Source organism: Odocoileus virginianus, chromosome 17, assembly GCF_023699985.2.
Source record: "Odocoileus virginianus isolate 20LAN1187 ecotype Illinois chromosome 17, Ovbor_1.2, whole genome shotgun sequence".
Taxonomy (NCBI): domain Eukaryota; kingdom Metazoa; phylum Chordata; class Mammalia; order Artiodactyla; family Cervidae; genus Odocoileus; species Odocoileus virginianus.
Window position 1 is genome coordinate 53,174,082 of NC_069690.1, and position 18,607 is coordinate 53,192,688.

The following is an 18,607-nucleotide window of genomic DNA, read 5'->3' on the forward strand; positions in this document are numbered from 1 at the left end:
TAGATCTAAAAGGACCAAGGAAACGCCTGCTGATAGCTGAACAACATTTACATAGCTGTCACAGGGGTCCTCTACTCTGGGATATGCCAACGGGAGGAGGCAGCCAGCTTCCTCCCAGTGCAGAACACTGGCTTATCTACAGAGAAGGGGACAGTAATCAAACAGGATGGAGCACTTTACAGAAACAGTAAAACATCCTGAAGAGGAGCGCTCTTTGTCAGTGAGCAGTTAGGGCTGCGGAGGATAACAGACGTGCTTCCTGAAACATAAACAGCTACTCTTGGTGCGCTGCTCCCGCTCGGAAGAATACATTTTTCTGCTGGCCTCTGGGTCACTCTGGTTCACCTCCCACATCACTGGTCGCTCCTTCTCAGTCCCCCTTACTATCTCCTCCTCGGTTCAGCACCCCAGGTACCAGAGTAGGGAGGACCTCCTCTCTTCTCTGCTCGAGTCTCACGTAAGTCACATCACATGGTCAAATTCAGTCTTGCCGTCCTAAATACCATGTATGTGCTGGTGAGTCCCACACTTATATCAACCTTAATCTCTCCTCTTCACCCCAGATTCACTTACTTGACAGCTCCACTTGGATGTTTAATAGGCATCTCAAATTTAATTTTTTAAAAGATTTTTGATGTGGACCATTTTCAAAGTCTTAATTGACTGCGTTACAGTATTGCTTCTGTTGTTTACGATCTGTTTTTTTTTGGCTGCAAGGCATGTGGGATCCTAGCTCCCCAACCAGGGATCAAACCCACACCCCCTACATTGGAAGGTGAACCCCTAGCCTCAGGACCACCAGGGCAGCCCCACAGGCCACTCAGATTTAAAGCATCCAAAGCCAAGCTCACAGACCCTTTCCTTTACCCACTCCTTTCTTCCACGTCCCCGTTATACAGTAAGTGGCACGAGCAATACCCAGCCGCTCCAGCTAAAACCTTCCTTTTCCTCATTCCTTCCCTTTCCTCACTTTCTGTATTTGACTATCAGCAAACTCTATGGACTCTAACACCAAACTACCATCCTAAATCCGTCCACTTCTCTCACTCCAACGCTACCACTCTGGTCCAGGCCACTATCAACACCTGCTGTACTGGTACAACAACTCCTAATTAGAACCCTGTTTTCTTCAGCAACCGCTCACCCCACCAATCCAATCTGCACAGTGGCCCGAGGGATCTTCTCATAGCATGACACACATCACGTCACTTCCCTGCTTGAAATCCTTGCATGGCTTCCCATCATACTTAGACTAAAATCTCAGGTCCTCACTGTGATGTATTAGCTAGCTATTGCTGTGTAACCAATTGCCTTCAAGTTTGGTGGGTTTTTTATTTTTGTTGCGCTGCTGCATAGCTTGCTGGATTTTAGTTCCCTGACCAAGGACTGAACCCAGGCCCTCGGCAGTGAAAGCACAAAGTCCGAACCACTGGAGCACCAGGGAATTCCCCTAAACTTGTTGTTTCAGAAATAGCAAGCATCTATTATCTCAGTTTCTATTAATATGAGTCAGGAATCTGGGAACAGCTTGGGTGGATGATTCTGACTCCCAATTTAACATGCCTCTAGTCAAGATCCCACTAGTTTTTCAATTAAAAAAAAAAAAGCATTTTAAAATGATTTATTTATTTTTACTTTTTGGCCATACTTTGAGGCATGTGAGATCTTAGTTCCTGGACCAGGGATCCAACCCTACCCCCTTGCGTTGGAAATGCAGTCTTAACCACTGGACCATCAGAGAAGTTCCTTAAAAAATTTTTTTGAGTACTGATCTCTATCTTCTATATTTTCTTGTTTATTTGTTCATGGTCTGTCTCCTCCATGAGGACACAAGCCTCATCAGAACAGGAAATTGAATCTATTTTGGTCACTTCTGCTTTCCCAGCACTTAGAACAGTGCCTGGCACACATTCATGACTTTGACAAATAAGCGAATGAAGGGCTTTCCCAGGTCTGATGAAGTATCTACAAGAATATGCACCTGCTTCTGACTTCATGCTTTCTAAGCATCCTCTGACAGCATCTTGAGTCCCATAACCAGTTAGGGGATGTCCTGGGAGACACATGTGACTGATAATAATATCATAATAGTTAACCCTTAGGTTAACCCAAGGTTAATATTGTTAACCCTTGTGTAGGATTTACTGTGTACTATGCACTGTCTGCTCTACATAACTCATAATAACCCTATGAGGATAGAAATACTATCATTCCCATTTCAGAGGTCAGAAAACTGAGGCCCAGAGGGTCCAAGTAGCTTACCACCGGATCACAGGGCTAATAAGTGATCAAGCAGGATTCAAGCCAGGCAGTCTGACTCTAGAGTCCAAGTTCTTTTTTTTTTCAAACAGCTTTATTGAGATATAATTCCTATGTCATACACAATTCACTCATTCAAAGGGTGTCATTCAATGGCTTTCAGTATGTTCACAGAGTTGTGCCGCATCACCACACCAATTAGAGAACATCTTCAGCACCCCAAAAAGACACCCCATCACCCCTAACTCTCAGTTCCATCTGTCCCCAACCTCCTCCCCCAGTCTCAGTAAACCTAGTCTACTTCCTGTCTTTATGGCTTTGTTTATTCTGTACATTTCATGTAACTGGAATTATACAGCCTGGGACCTTTTTAAAATTTTGTTTATTTTAGGTTCCACTAGGTCGTCACTGCTGTGAGCAAGTTTTCTCTTGTGGTCACCAGGGGCTACTCTCTGGTAGCCCCTACTCTCTAAAGCACAGGCTTTAGGACTTGCAGGCTTCTGTAGTTGTGGCCAGGCAATTAGTTGCTCCCCCACATGTGGAATCTTTCCAGACCAAGGATTGAACCCGTGTCCCCTGGCAGTTGGATTCTTCTTTTTTTTTTTTCTTTTTTTTAAATTTCTTTGTTTGTTTGTTTGTTTTTGGCAGGTGGATTCTTAATCACTGGACCACCGGGGGAGTCCCAGCCCGTGATCTTTTGTGACTGGCTTATTTCACTCAGCACAGTGTTTTCGAGGTTCATCCATGGTGTGATATATACCAGCACTCCATTCCTTTTCATTATTCAATAGTTCTTTAGCATGTGGATAGACCACATTTTGTTTACCCATTCATCAGCTGGTGGCCGTTTGAGCTCTTTCCAATCTTTGTCTGTTATGAATAGCGCTGCTATGAACACGTGTGGATGTGTGTTTTTGTGTGGATGTGTATTTTGTTGGTAGATAGACACCTAGGAGTGAGATGGCTGGGTCATGTGGCACAGAAACCAGGCTCTTAAATGCTTCGCTATACAGCCTCCTGTAGTGAATAGATACATTGAACCAAATGGTCAGTTTGGCTTAACGATATCAGTCTTTTAAGAAAGCATATGTTAAAAAAAATATTTATCTGACTGCCCTGGGTCTTGGTTGCAGCATGTGGGATCTAGTTCCCTGACCAGGGATCAAACCCAGGCCCCCTGTGTTGGGAACACAGAGTCTGAGTCACTGGGCCACCAGGGGATGATATCAGTCTTGAGGGTCTTAATGCAACTGACACCTGCCTGACCCTAGGATCTGATCACTTCCAGGTGACCCAAGAAGTGAGCGGTTGGCCTGAGAATGACAGAAAATGCTTCCAGAGGAAAAACTATTACCAGTTTCAGATTCCTCTGTAAGGTCCTTCCCGAACAAGGTTTGTGCCACTTCATTTTCTAAGAGGAGAGACGGGTTTGGATCCATCCACCTGCACCGCCTCATCTATGGTCCTTTCGGATCAGGGGCAGAAACTTATGAGGTGACTGGTTAGTGTCTGGAGGTGTTGTCAATATCCAAATGTAGAATATCCTTTTTTTCCAAAAAATTGGTCATTTAGGGATCAAGTGCCACTGAGGTCTTTCCCAGCCCTTCAGCTCAGGCTCGAACCACCTGTCAGCCGCTTAGGACCAAGGCTCATCCACTCGCAGTAATGGACATTTCTCCCCAGGGAGCTTGTCCCACTTCCAGGGTCAGGACGTGTAGATGGAAGCAAATTAGCTATGGGACTCACAAGACACACCAGCCTTAGAGAAAGATCAGGACAGGGACGTCCCTGGTGGTCCAGTAGTTAAGGCTCCTCACTCCCAATGCAGTTCAATCCCTGGTCAGAGAACTGGATCCTACATGCCACAATTGAGAGTCTGCATGCCACAACTAAGACCCATGCTCACATCACATACCACCACTAAGACCCAGTTCAGCCAAAATAAATCACTAAATAAAACATTAAAAATTAAAAAAGGAGCAGGGTGGATTTGCCTGAGGGCAACACCTGGGACTACCCCTTCAGGTGTCTCTGCTGAGCTCTGGACAATCCTTTGTCAGGTGAGTGGTGTCACAGCCCTCAGTTATCACTGCCGCATTGCCCATCTGAGAGGGCCAGCCTCAGGGGCTGCTCAGAAAGCAGGTGTCCCCAGGGAGGCACTCTGGGGCCCAGGAGAAGACAGCCCCGAGCCTGAGCAGGTCATCGAAGGTGCAACCGCCAACGGACGCAGGTTGTTGCCTTGGTTTTGTTTTGATTTTATCGTGGGTGTGGTGACCGCGCTGTTCAGACCCAAACGAACTTTAGTATTGCCTGAATGTCTTTATTGGACTGAAGTTCAGGTCTGTTTGCTGTTCTCGTAATAAACCCTTGAATTCACTTGCCACCTTTCCTTTGGGTGAGAGGTGGACCATAAAGAAGGCTGAGTGCTAAAGAATTGAAGTTTTTGAATTGTGGTGCTGGAGAAGGCTCTTGAGAGTCCCTTGGAGAGCAAGGAGATCAAACCAGTCCATCCTAAAGGAAATCAACCCTGAATATTCATTGGAAGGACTGATGCTGAAGCTGAAGCTCTAATACTTTGGGCACCTGATGTGAAGAGTCGATTCATTGGAAAAGATCCTGATGCTGGGAAACATTGAAGACAAAAGGAGAGCATGTCAGAGGATAAGATGGTTAGATAGCATCACTGACTCAACAGACATGAGTTTGAGCAAACTCCTGGGAGATAGTGAAGGACAGGGCAGCTTGGCGTGCTGCAATCCAGGGGGTCACAAAGGGTCGGACACAATTTAGCGATGGAACAACACCAACAGAGCTTTTTTTTACTGATGACCTAGGACATCCCTGTGAAATTGCCTACAGAGGTGATTAACATCTTATCATATCCATAGCCTAGAGGGCGAAAAGTAGGACAACCGGACCAAGTGGTTCTGCTTAGGATCACGTAATAAATGGGCTGTGGGTCGAGGACTGAAAATAAGTCCTGAGCTTGTCATTCAACACACCCTGCCTACAGTCTGAGCGCTTAAGCCCAGTTTACGAGCGGAGGGGACACGTGGTGTGGGCGCAGATCCCTGGGGCCTGCACCCCGCACCCTCCGGATCCCAGTCGATTCAAACGTGCCCTTTCAGCTTCTAGACTGGAAGGGAAAATCCTGGCTTAACTTGAAGGTACAGTATGTAGCTGTCTTTGTTTTCTTTATCCTCAATAAACAGCTAGGTGAATCCAGGCTATTCCATAGTTGCAGAACAATTTGGCTCAAGTTATTCATGTGTAGTCGAAGATTTAGAAGCTGAAAAAGTGATAAAGACCACATTTACCTGATTTGGGGGAAAAAAGAGGAGAAAAAAACTCAATAAGAAAAAACACACAGTTTTCTATTTTTCTATTCGGCGTTGTAATATCAATTGCTTGATAGAACTCATAATTCTCAAGTTAAGAATGATGTTTAAGCGGTTGTCTGGGGGAGAAATTATGTGCCTAAAAGATAAACATTTGAATTTCCCCTACCAAATGAATTCTCACTAAAAGAAATATTGCTCCTAAAGGGGGAGAAACATCAGTTCTTGGAAGATGAAAAAAACAAGATTTTGTAAGAGTTTGTGGTCTTCCAAAACTCAACTCTACCCAACACAATCTTATTTCTTAGTATTTAATTTCCTTCACAAAGGAGAAATTCAGTTTATTTTTTCCCTCTTGGGGGAAATTTTTTGTAAAAAAAAAAATTTAATTTTAAAACACTGCTCTAGGGCTTCCCTGGTGGTCCGGTGATTAAGAATCTGCCTGCCAATGCTGGGGACACCAGTTTGATCTCTGGTCTGGGAAGATCCCACATGCTGCAGGACAACTAAGTCCGTGCGCCACAAACTGCTGAGCCCAAACTCTAGGGCCTGTGCCTGGCAACGAGAGGCCACTGCGATGAGAAACCCATTCATTCACCACAGCTAGAGAGCAGCCCCCACTCTAAAGAAAGTCTGAGCGCAGCCATGAAGACCCAGTGCAGCCAAAAATAAATATAAGTTAAAAAAAAAAAAAAAAAACGAAGAAACAAAAACACTCCTCTAAGAGAAGTTTCCATTTCTCATGGAAAGACTCCTTCAGCCACAGAACATCACTAGCTCTGATTTTGTCTAGAAGTCTTAATTATTACGTGGCAGTCAGACTCCCAGGGTCACAGCACTGGAATGGTGGCAATCAGTCCTGCATAACCTGGAGGTGGCATCATGCTAGGATCTGGCAGGGCAGAGATGGGTGAGCACTGAGAAAGGAGAGTTTCCAGGGCTCAGGCTGTCTTCATCCCCTTTGCTTCGAGGCCACATGGCTCACTCCAGGGGTTGCTCCCACTTGCAAATGATTAATTTCAAGAGCATCATGAATACAAACTTTGAGAAGGAAGGTGGGAGAATCTCCCTTAAATGTTGTATTGGTGCTAACACCAAATCATTGTGATCCTCATTATTTAAAATCAAATATACGTCCCAAAGGCTTCTCTGGTGGCTCAGTGGTAAAGAATCTGCCTGCCAATGCAGGAGCCTCAGGAGACTAGGGTTCGATCCACAGTTTGGGAAGATCCCCTGGAAAAGAAAATGGCAACCCACTCCAGTATTCTTGCCTGGGAAATCCCATGGACAGAGGAGCCTGGTGGGCTACAGTCCATGGGGTTGCAAAAGAGTTGGACACGACTTAGTGACTAAACAACGTATGTCCCAAAACACTTGACCTTGGACAGAATCTTTAGACCAAGAACCCTCCTTGCTGCTGTTTCCCAGGGTCTGTTATTCAAAGGCAGCCCACCAAAGGTGGTTGCTTGGGGGGTGGGGGTGGAGAGAAAGGTACTTGGCCTGGAGATGGACAAGGACCCACGCTTGATCAAATGAGGTGATGTACATGAAGATCCTGGATTAGATAAGATGATGCATGTGAAGATGCATGGCTTGCAGGATCTGACTTTCGGAATCTTAGTTCCTGACCAAAGGATTGAATATCTGCAATGGAAGCACACTCTTAACCACTGGACCACCGGGGAATTCCTTGTGAAGATGCTTTTATGCTGCAAAAGTATATAAAGTATTTTATAAATCCTCTCCCTAACGGTGTGAGTAAGCTACATGAAGGAAGGCAAGTTTATTTAAGGGGGATGACCAGATCCTTGTCTTAATTACAACACAAAAACTTGGAATAATTGATGGCTCTTTGTAAAGCTTCTTTGCTATCTTTGGTTTATAGGGGCTTCGTGAGAGTGTGTGATATATTATCAGCTGTTGGTCCACCTGGCTTTCTGCGGCTTCATCTCGAATTGCTGGCTGCTTAGCTATTTTTCATTGCAATCCCGTCTTTTCTTCTGTGTCCATAGAAACTACCAGTTATGCGGGACTTATTCTTTCATGGGGCCTTTAAGATTCTCATAGCTTTGCTCTTAGCCCAAGAGCTTTTCAGCTTCAGCCAGATACAGCACTGGTAAACGTACTGGTGGTTTCTTCAAACTCAAACCAGAAGTGTCCCCTTTTCCATTTGAATGCTGCCTGAGATGTGTCCCACTGAGAGGGTCCTGGCTCAGGATTTGCTTGTGGGGGGATCAGAGGCTTCATACTTTGATAAACCCATGAGTCATTCATTCTACATAATAATCAGTGCCCCCAATATGCAAAGACACATGAATTGAGAGCCCAGCTTTCGTTTGGCCGAAGAATGTGCATTAAATCTGTTTCATCACTTTTGTGGCTTTTAAGGGATTGTTTGACAAAGGAGTTTGTGAGAAAGTTCCTAATAAGTTTGGCAGCTGACACATCAGTGTTCTTTCAGCTACGGAGGCAGCAGGCTGTGAGGGTAACGAGTGGGGCCCGGGGCTTCCCTGGTGGTCCAGTGGCTAAGAATCCACCTGCCCATGCAGGGGATGGGAGTTCGATCCCTGATCGGGGAAGATTCCATACGCCAAGGGGCAACTAAGCGAATGAGCCACAACTACTGAAGCCTGTGCACCTAGAGCCCGTACTCCGAAACAGGAGCAGCCACCACCATGAGGAGCCCCCTTGCCACAACTAGAGAAAGCCCGTGCCAGCAAAGAAGACCCAACACAGCCGTAAATAAATACATAAAGATTTTAAAAGTAACAACGAAGCCCTCTTTAAAAACACAAACAAACAAAAAAGTGAAAGTTGTTAGTCACTCAGTTGTGTCCGACTCTTTGGGACCCCATAGACTGTAGCCCGCCAGGCTCCTCTGTCCATGGAATTCTCTACGCAAGAATCCTGGAATGGGTTGCCATTCCCTTCCCCATGGGATCTTCCTGACCCAGGGATCGAACCCAGTGTCTCCCACATTCCAGGCAGATTCTTAACTGGGGCCCAGTCAAGTAAACCCAAGTTTGAATAGCAGACCTGATATTTACCGGCTATGGGACCTCTCTCTCAAAGCCTCAGTTTCTTCACCCATAGAATTTGGGTGACTAGAGAACTTTCTCACTGACTTGTGTTTTTGTTTGTTGTTTGGTTGGTCATGCCACTCAGCTTGTGGGATTTTAGTTCCCCCACCCGGGATTGAACCTAGGCCCTTGGCAGGGAGAGCAAGGAATCCCAACCACTGGACCGCCAGGGAATTTCCTGGCTTGTTAATTGAGAAAGTGAGATCATGAACAGAAGATGCTGACCCCAACACCCAGGTGACAGTGAGCGTTTAGTCAAAGGCAGATGTGGTCCTTGTGAAAAGGGGAGCTGAGTAAGACGGGGGGAGAATTCTGATTCGGAAGAAAAGGAGTTAAGTGGTGTGCTTTGGCAGCACACATAATAAAATTGGAACGATGCAGAGAATATTAGCATGGCCCCTGTGCAAGGATGACACGCAGATTTGTAAAGTGTTCCACAGTTTTGAATTTCTGTATGACTCAGGAAACTCAACCCGGGGCTCTGGAACAACCTAGAGGAGTGGGAAGGGGTGGGACGTGAGAGGGAGGAGATGTGTGTATACCCATGGCTGATCCGTGCCGACGTATGGCAGAAACCAGCGTAATATTGTAAAGCAATTATCCTTCCATAAAACAAATATTTTTTAAAGAAAATAAAAAAGGAGTTAAATGAAATTCCACACAGTTTTATAAACCTCATGTTAAAAAAATTATCATATTTATTTTGGAATATACCTATTCATGCACATGAATAATTCAAAAGAAGCAAAGAAGGATGAAAAATAGGTCTTCCTCCCATCCCTCATCTCACAGTTCCCCTCCGTGAGGCAACTAATATGCTAGTTTCCCGAGAATCTTCCCAGAAATTTTCAATATTGAAAAAATTTGTTTGAAATAGACTCACAGGCTTAGAAATCAGCGTTATGGTTGCCAAAGGGGAAAGAGATAAATTAGGAGTTTGGAATTAACAGATACCTACTACTTAAAATAAAATAGGACTTCCCTGTCAGACCAGTGCTGAAGACTCCACACTTCTAATGAGAAGTAGGTTCGATCCCTGGTCAGGGAACTAAGATCTCACATGCCAAAAACAAAAAGGTAACTAACAGGGACCTACTGTGTAGCACAAGGAACTGTACTCTATATCTTGTAATAAGATATTACAAGAATCCAAAAAAGAATATATATATACACATATATATGTATATATACAAATGAATCATTTTGTTCTACACCTGAAACTAACAGAACAGCGTAAATCAACTATACTTCCATTTTTTAAAAAAATCAACTTCAGAGGGAAATGAGTTTTGAAGGGCAGAAGACATTGATGTAGTGAAGACAGCTGCCTGTGTGTTCGTGTTGGACCCCAAGAGAGGGAGTATTTTGAAAGCATATTTAGTTCTCTGCAGCCTGAGCCAGACTGGGTGAAGTCTTCTTAGCTATAATAAGACCCACGGGCTCAGAAAAGCAATATGATTCAGAAGCAGGATTCACAGCTCCCCAAGCAGAGCCCCTCATGTGAGACAGACACTGTAAGGGCAGGGCAAAGCCAAACTGAGATCTGAACTCTGGACCGTGGACTCATTCCCCACATTCCCTGTGTGCCAAGCCCGCATTGCCGACATTCCCCGAGGGTTTAGGGCCTCTGCTCTCCTCCCGGACAGGGATACTCCGGGTCACATAGTTTTGCCTTCAGCTGCTGGAGGGGCCGGAGGACACGTTAGCAGAGACAATGATCAGAAGCCAAGGGTCCCTTCCTGAATTCTCCCCGCTGGCCTCCTGAAGTCCAGTTTCTATTCTGTAAAATACACGTATCTTATATTTATCCAGGATCCACTGGGGAAATTTAAACCTGCTCAAGTCCCAAGACACACCTGTTCAGTAGATAAACAGGGCTATTTGTTACCCTACTGTTAACAGGGTAAGCGTGCATAAATATGGAGCCAAGAGAGGTCACCCACTTGCCGCCAATCTTCTGTCAATCAAAAGGATACTGAATCACCAAACTGAAATGTTTTTCGACCTCGGTAACCCATTCCAGTACTTAAGTTTACGTCAGAAAGTTTTCACTTGGATCTAATCTGAATTCACCAAGCTGGAATTTATCCGGCATTCAGTCGTTAAGGAAAGTACTGGTGATCATCTTCCATGTACTTGAAACATTCATTAGCCTTTGTCCCTTTGAGACTAACTGAGGGACTTCCCTGGTGGTCCAGTGGCTGAGACTTCATGTTCTCAGCGCAGGGGGCCCAGGTTCGATCCCTGATCAGGGAAATAGACCCCACATGCTGCAACTAAAGATCCTGCATGATGCAACAAAGATCCCGAGTGCCACAATTAAGACCAAATAAATGAAGTTTTAAAATATTAAATGAAAGCCCATCCGACTTCTTTCATCTTCCATTTCCATCCAGTTTCTAACCCCTCATTTACTCCTGTGACTGTGGGCTCTCTTTCCTCAGTCTCCAATCCGGGCCAGAACTTTCTCGGTTCAAAACATCAGGAAAGACCTCTGACAGCATCTTTCACTCCACTTTTCTCTGCCCACGCATCCTTCAAACCTTTGGAGCTGCTTGCCTGGTTCATCTCAGGCTGGCATGTCTATAAGCTCAGCTATATAAAGCAGAAGATTTTGCCCATCTGACATTCCTAAATCTCAGAGCGAGTGAAGATGACACTCCCTTCTGGTCTGTAGGCAGCCCTGGTATTTATATTGCTCTGAACTTGTGATGATGCTTGTGGAGATTTAATTTTCCTAAAGCTTAAATGCTCACGTTAATTTGGGAGAGGGTGGAGATTTGATTTCTTGAGCCGAGCCAAAGACTGAAGGATGGAGTTTGATTCCTAGACCTAAAAAGGCTTCTGGCAAGACTGTGACACAAGCTGCTTTATTATTTTGGAACTCAGAAGCAGAAGAACGGAGATAGCCTGAGTAAGCTTCCCGGGGGTTTGTGACTGGGTCAAGTCTCATGAAACACTCAGATAGACAAAAAAGAAGTAGAAGGAGGAGGAAAAGGAAGAGTTTGAAAAGTTAAAAGCATTATAATTGATGTATAAGCAATCCTATCCTGTTTTCAACTAAAACAAGCCTTAGGAAGAAAGCAAGTAGTCTTGAGAATTCCCTGGCGGTCCAATGGTTAGGATTTGGTGCTTTCACTGCTAAGGGCCTAGGGTTAAAATCTGGTGGGGGAACTAAGATCCTAAAAGTTGCAGGGCCAAAAATAGAGATAATTTAAAAAAAAAAAAACCAAAAAAAACAGAGGAACTTCCCTGGTGGTCCAGTGGTTAAGGCTCTGCCTTCCAATACAAGTGGTGTGGGTTCAGTCTCTGCTGGGGGGGCGGGGGTTAATGCTGAGCTCCCACACGCCTTACAGCCAAAAAACCGAAACATTAAACAGAAACTATGTTGTAACACACTCAATAAAGACTTGTTAAAGGGTCCACATAAAAAAAAATCTATTAAAAATAAGGAAAGCAAGCAAGTAAAGGTACATTACCGACTATTTCTCACAACATCTTACCATTATTATGGCTGAGGACCCTGAAGTTTAGTTAGATGAGATAAATTGGGCCAAGTGCCTCACACAGAGCCCTGAAACATATATGGAACTCAGGATAAGTTCGTTCTCTTCCTAACTGTATTGCTATTAACAAAAAGAGCTCATCACTTTGCCGACAAAGGTCTGTATAGTCAAAGCTATAGTTTTTTCAGTAGTCATGTACAGATTTGAGAGTTGGACCATAAAGAAGGCTGAATGCTGAAGAAATGATGTTTTTGAATTGCAGTGCTAGAGAAGAGTCTTGAGAATCCCTTGGACTGCAAGGAGATCAAACCAGTCAATCCTAAAGGAAATCAACCCTGAATATTCAGGACTGTTGCTGAAGTTGAAGCTTCAATACTTTGGCCACCTAATGCAAAGAGTCAACTCACTGGACAGGACTCTGATGTTGGAAAAGATTGAAAGCAAAAGGAAAAGGGGGTGACAGAGGATGAGATGGTTAGCACCATTGACTCAATGGACATGAATTTGAGTAAACTCCAGAAGATAGTGGAGGACAGAGGAGCCTGGAATGCTGCACTCCATGGGGTGGCAAGGAGTCGGACACACCTTAGCAACTGAACAACAAGGGTTAAAGAAGTAATGCAGTTGACATTCTGCTAGCTGCCAGTTAAACCCTCAGCTATATGGTCATATAAAACACTGGCAATAAATGGCGTCTATAGCCAAAGTGCCCAAGGATTGTTCCCGGGGACAACCTGGTTTAAGTTGTCTGGCCACCTTGGGAGGGGCCTTGAGATGCCACTGAGTTCCTGCAACCAGTCTTGTTTCCCTTAGTCTTGACAATTATCTTAATGTCATAGTCCAAGTCCCATAATAACAGTAATAATTATCACAAGCTCACTTTTCTTAAGAGCTTACTGAGGACTAGGCTCTGATTTAAACACACTCCACACATTATTTCACTGAGGCTCCTAAGACAAAATGTTCAGACGCTGAGGATCCTTGCCAGATGGGAGGACACCAGAAACCTGGTTGCTGAGCTATCGGAATCTGAAAAAGTTTGAGAAAGTGAGAATAAATTCCATAACACTCTGCACTTTGGTCATAAAACCAAAAGATTAGGCTAGCAGAGACCAAACATGTTTCACAGGAGAAGGCAGGGAAAATGCAGCGTTGGGGTTTATTCAGTAAACGGGGAACTATGACTTGTGTTCTCCCGTAACCACAAAGAATTGAAACGTGTGGTTAAAGATTTAGGGGTTAGGGAGAGCGAGGGGGTGGGTAGTCTTGTTCCTTCGTGATTTCTGTTCAGGTTCCAGGGAATTGGGGTTTCCATTGCAAAGGGTGCAACTGGATATTTCCTCCACGTTTCATCGTTGGGACCTGGCAAACGGCATTTCCTGGCACTCGGGAGCAGCGAGTCCCAACAGAAGCGAGGTTGAATCCATTTTTGGAGCCAAACGCCAGCATTCCTTTGCGGTGAGTTCTGCAGCCTCAAGGTAGCGCTTCCCTAAAGTGACCTCTAGTGGCGACCATGGGGAGTCGCCCAATTTTCCAGCCTATGGAAGAATCACCCTAGAAATGTTGGACTCCTTTGTGGCAGCAGAAGCCTCTTGGTTCTTTCCCTCACTAACTGCCCTGTGGTTGATGATGACAAATAGGGCTGACAACATGAGCAAGTCATTCCGCTTGCTAATCAAAACCATGATGAATGAGTTCACATAGGGCTTCCCTGGTGGCTCGGTGGTATAGAATCCGCCTTCAATGCAGGAGACACAGGTTCGATACCTGGGTGGGGAAGGAGATACCTGGAGAAGGAAATGGCAACCCACTCCAGGATTCTTGCTTGGAAAATCTCATGGACAGAGGACCTTGGCGGGCTATAGTCCGTGGCGTCTTAGAAGAGCCAGACATGACTGAGGGACTAAACAACTCTTTCAAGTAAAACGTGAGAACTCGGAATGTGTTTACATGTGCCAGCCTCCCTGCCATGGCAGGGATCGCCCTGTGTTGGAATGAGATGTCCACTTGCCACAGGTGCAGTCTGCCTGGTCACAGGGTGGCTATGGACATTTTCTTTCTGGAGGGACCTTAAAACTTTATAGGAAAAATAATGGTGATCATCTACACGTGTTGAGATCATCTGAGGGTTGGGAGTATAGGTGTGTCCACTCAGGAAAAGATAGCTAAGAGATAAGGCCCGATATGTTTTTATAACGATGGGAAGTGGATCCATATGGGGTCGATAAAATGCACACAGGGAAACCTGGATGTGTGTCTAAAAGTTTATGACTCAGAAACATTTTGCATCAGTTTGATGACGCATTATCTTTTTTTGTTTTGTTTTCATGACAACTGTTTGGTGAGGTATTGTTTTCCTCATTTTTTTTTCTCCTCCTCCACCACCACCCCCTCATTTTTAAAATATACTTTATTTTATTTATTTATTTTTTCCATACTGTGTGGCATGGAGGATCTTAGTCCCCCTACCAGGGATTGAATCGGCACTCCCTGAAGTGGAAGAGCAGAGTCCCAACCTCTGGACCACTAGGGAAGCCCCTATTTTCCCTATTTTTTCCCTCAAGGAGGAAATTGTCACAAACAGGTGATTGCACCTATTGGAGATTACAGTCACAGAAAGACTGTGCTGGAAACACCTCTCTGACCTTACAGTGGTGAGTGAAAGTCACTCTTAAAGAGATGGGAATACCCAGACCACCTGACCGGCCTCTTGAGAAATCCGTATGCAGGTCAAGAAGCAACACTTAGAACTGGACATGGAACAACAGACTGGTTCCAAATTGGGAAAAGAGTGTGTCAAGGCTATATATTGTCACCCTGATTATTTAACTTATATGCAGAGTACATCATGAGAAACGCTGGGCTGGATGAAGCACAAGCTGGAACCAAGATTGCCGGGAGAAATATCAATAACCTCAGATATGCAGATGACACCACCCTTACGGCAGAAAGCAAAGAAGAACTAAAGAGCCTCTAGATGAAAGTGAAAGAGGAGAGTGAAAAAGTTGGCTTAAAACTCAACATTCAGAAAACTAAGATCATGGCATCTGGTCCCATCACTCCATGGCAAATAGATGGGGAAACAATGGAAACAGTGACATACTTTATCTTGGGGGGCTCCAAAATCACTGTGGATGGTGAATGCAGCCATGAAATTAAACGACGCTTGCTCCTTGGAAGAAAAGTTATGACCAACCTCGACAGCATATTCAAAAGCAGAGACATTACTTTGCCATCAAAGGTCCATCTAGTCAGTGCTGTGGTTTTTCCAGTAGTCATGTATGGATGTGAGAGTTGGACTATAAAGAAAGTTGAGCACCAAAGAACTGATGCTTTTGAACTGTGGTGTTGGAGAAGACTCTTGAGAGTCCCTTGGACCAAAAGGAGATCCAACCTGTTCATCCTAAAGGAATCAGTCCTGAATATTCATTGAAAGGACTGATGCTGAAGCTGAAGCTCCGGTACTTTGGCCACCTGATGCAACGAACTGACTCACTGGAAAAGACCCTGATATTGGGAAGGATTGAAGGCGGGAGGAGAAGGGGATGACAGAGGACGAGATGGTTGGATGGCATCACCAACTCGATGGACATGAGTTTGAGCAAGCTCTGGGAGTTGGTAATGGACAGGGAAGCCTGGCATGCTGCAGTCCACGCAGTCACAAAGTCAGACATGACTGAGCCACTGAACTGAACTGACTGATCAAGATGGTATTTTTTTTTTGGCTGCACCACACAGCTTGCAGGATCTTAGTTTTTCAACCAGGAGTGGAACCCTGGCCACAGCAGTGAAAGTGCCAAGTCCTAACCACTGGACTACCAGGGATATTCAACATTTTTAAAAAATTTTTATTGTGGTAACATATCCATAACATAAAATTTATCACTTCTAACCATTTAAAATGTACAGTTCAGTAGCATTAAGGACATTCATCTCTTTGTGCAAACATCATCACCATCCATCTCCAGAACGTTCTTATCTTTCCAAACTGAACTCGGTCCCCAACAAACACATTCCCCTTCCCCCTTTCTTTCTTGCCTGACTTAGACTGCAAGCCTCCCCCTTTATCTGGTACCTTGCGTGCACCCTCAATACCCTGACCCCTCACCCCTTTGGTGGTATTGGCCTGGCAAATCCCATTCTGGCAAAATCAGGCTCTTCACTTGCCCTGTGTCTGCAACCAGGCAGCTGAATGTAACTGGTTAAAACAGACAACCAGGTGGAGTGGCCTCTTTTAAGTTAACAATCGTAAATCTGAGTGGGATCTTAGCACCACCTGCAGTGTTTCCTCAATTCACTTGAACCCCCACCGTCGAAAGTTCAGTGTCATACCTTCTAATCCAAACAAACCTCCTGCACTCAGGTAGTGACCTCACGCATCTAACTGAGAAAAGAGAAGCCATCAGTATGGAGACTGCCCCTGCCCGCCACCGCTGCCGCCCACCGACCTACATCTGTTTTCACTTATGTGACTGCCTGTCCACCAAAATGGATGAATTGCAGGGGCTTTGCTCCTCAATTCCCTTCTCTCTCCCTGTCCTAAAGTTTCCCTCTCTACTAGATAATTCCCTTCAGTACACATGCCCTAACAGGTCCCATGTTTAAAACCCCTTTCTTGGCCATCCAAATCCCACTCATTTTTTTTTAAAAATTGCTTTATTGAAGTATAATTGATTTATAATGTTATGTTAATTTCTGCTGTACGGCAAAGTGATTCAATTATTTTATATATGTGTATGTATGTATGTGTGTGTGTATATATATATATATATATATCCCTCCCAGGTGGCTCATGGGTAAAGAACCCGCCTACCAATGCAGGAGATGTAAGAGACGCAAGCTCAGTCCCTGGGTCAGAAAGATCCCCTGGAGGAGGGCATGGCAACCCACTCCAGTATTCTTGCCTGGAGAATCCCATGGACAGAGGAGCCTCATAGGCTATAGTCCATAAGATCGCAAAGAGTCAGACATGACCGAAGTGACTTACATGCATGGTGTATATGCATATATATGTATATTTGTACCACAGAGTCTTTTCCAATGAGTCTTCGCATCAGGTGGCCAAAGAATTGGAGCTTCCGCTTTAACATCAGTCCTCCCACTGAATGTATCATACGGTATATTGTATACATGTACCACATCGTCTTATCCATTCATCTGTCAGTGGACATTTAGGCTGTTTCCATGCTTCGTCTACTGTAAATAGTGTTGCTATGAACAAAGGAATGCACGTGTCTTTTTGAATTATGGTTTTCTCTGGATATATAATCCCAAGAGTGGGCTTGCTGGATCATATGGCAACCCTATTTTTAGTTTTTTGAGGAATCTCCATACTGGTTTTCACAGTGGCCGCACCAGTTTACATTCCTACCAACAGGGTAGGAGGGTTCCCCAAGTTCTACTCTTTGCTCTGCTATAGCAAAACCCTTACAGTGTCACCTGTACTTGCTGCCTCCACGTCCTTACACCCCATCATCTTTCCCCCCAATTCTTTCCCTAATCTCCTCCCCAGACTCTCACCCTACCAGTTATTAAAAATGTTCTTGTCAATATCACCCACAGTCTCCATCTCTCCAAATTCAATGGTTGAGTCTCTGTCTTCACCTTGCCCATCCTCTATAGCAATATTGGACACAGCTGACTATCCCCTCCGTATGGAAACCCTTAATTTCCCCATCCATAAAATGGGCATAGTCATAATATCTACCATGTCTGGTGATTGTGGGGCCTAAGTGAAACAACGGACACAAAGCCTTAGACTTTTCCTGGCCTCGAATTAGTGCTCAGCCCCTGCCAGCTAGTCTTTTTTTTTTTTTTTAAGTTTACTATTTTTTAATTTAATTTAATTTTATTTTTAACATGGAATGCTTCACGAATTTGCGTGTCATCCTTGCTACTATTTTTTTAAATAAATATTTACTCATTTGGCTGTGTCAGGTCCTAGCTGTGATGCACGGGACCTTTGATCTTAGCTGGGGCAGGTGGGGTCTTTAGTTGTGGCATGTGGGATCCAGTTCCCTAACCAGGGAACAAACCCAGGCCCCCTGGACTGGGAGTGCAGAGACCCAGTCACTGGGCCACTGGGGAAGTCCCCCTGCCAGATAGTCTTAAATAGTATTTTCACATTTCATGGGAGGATGAATTCATGTAATAATTGTCTATTCTATGGATGGAGATTGTGGGGTGCGAGCCTGGGGGAGGAGATTAGCCAAAGTACTGAGGGGGAAAGAGGGACGATGGGGTGTAACGAGGTGCAGGTAACTTGCCTAATCAAAACTTAGTTTCTAAAAATTAAAATTAAAAAGCAAAAGGACATCAGAGGCTCACATAAATTTTTTGAAATGGGAAAGATTAAAGGAGAAGAGGAAGAGTCTCCTATGTAGAATATTTATTTTTCAAAAATATAATTAAAATCAACATCGGA

At 44.5% G+C, this 18,607-nt stretch overlaps 1 non-coding gene across 1 annotated transcript; it reads left to right on the top strand.

The window, feature by feature from the left end:
* Positions 1-9,018: 9,018 nt before the first annotated feature.
* LOC139039249 (U6 spliceosomal RNA) lies at positions 9,019-9,121 on the top strand. Its single transcript, XR_011492572.1, has one exon. It is a non-coding gene; the product is annotated as a U6 spliceosomal RNA (small nuclear RNA).
* Positions 9,122-18,607: the final 9,486 nt, after the last annotated feature.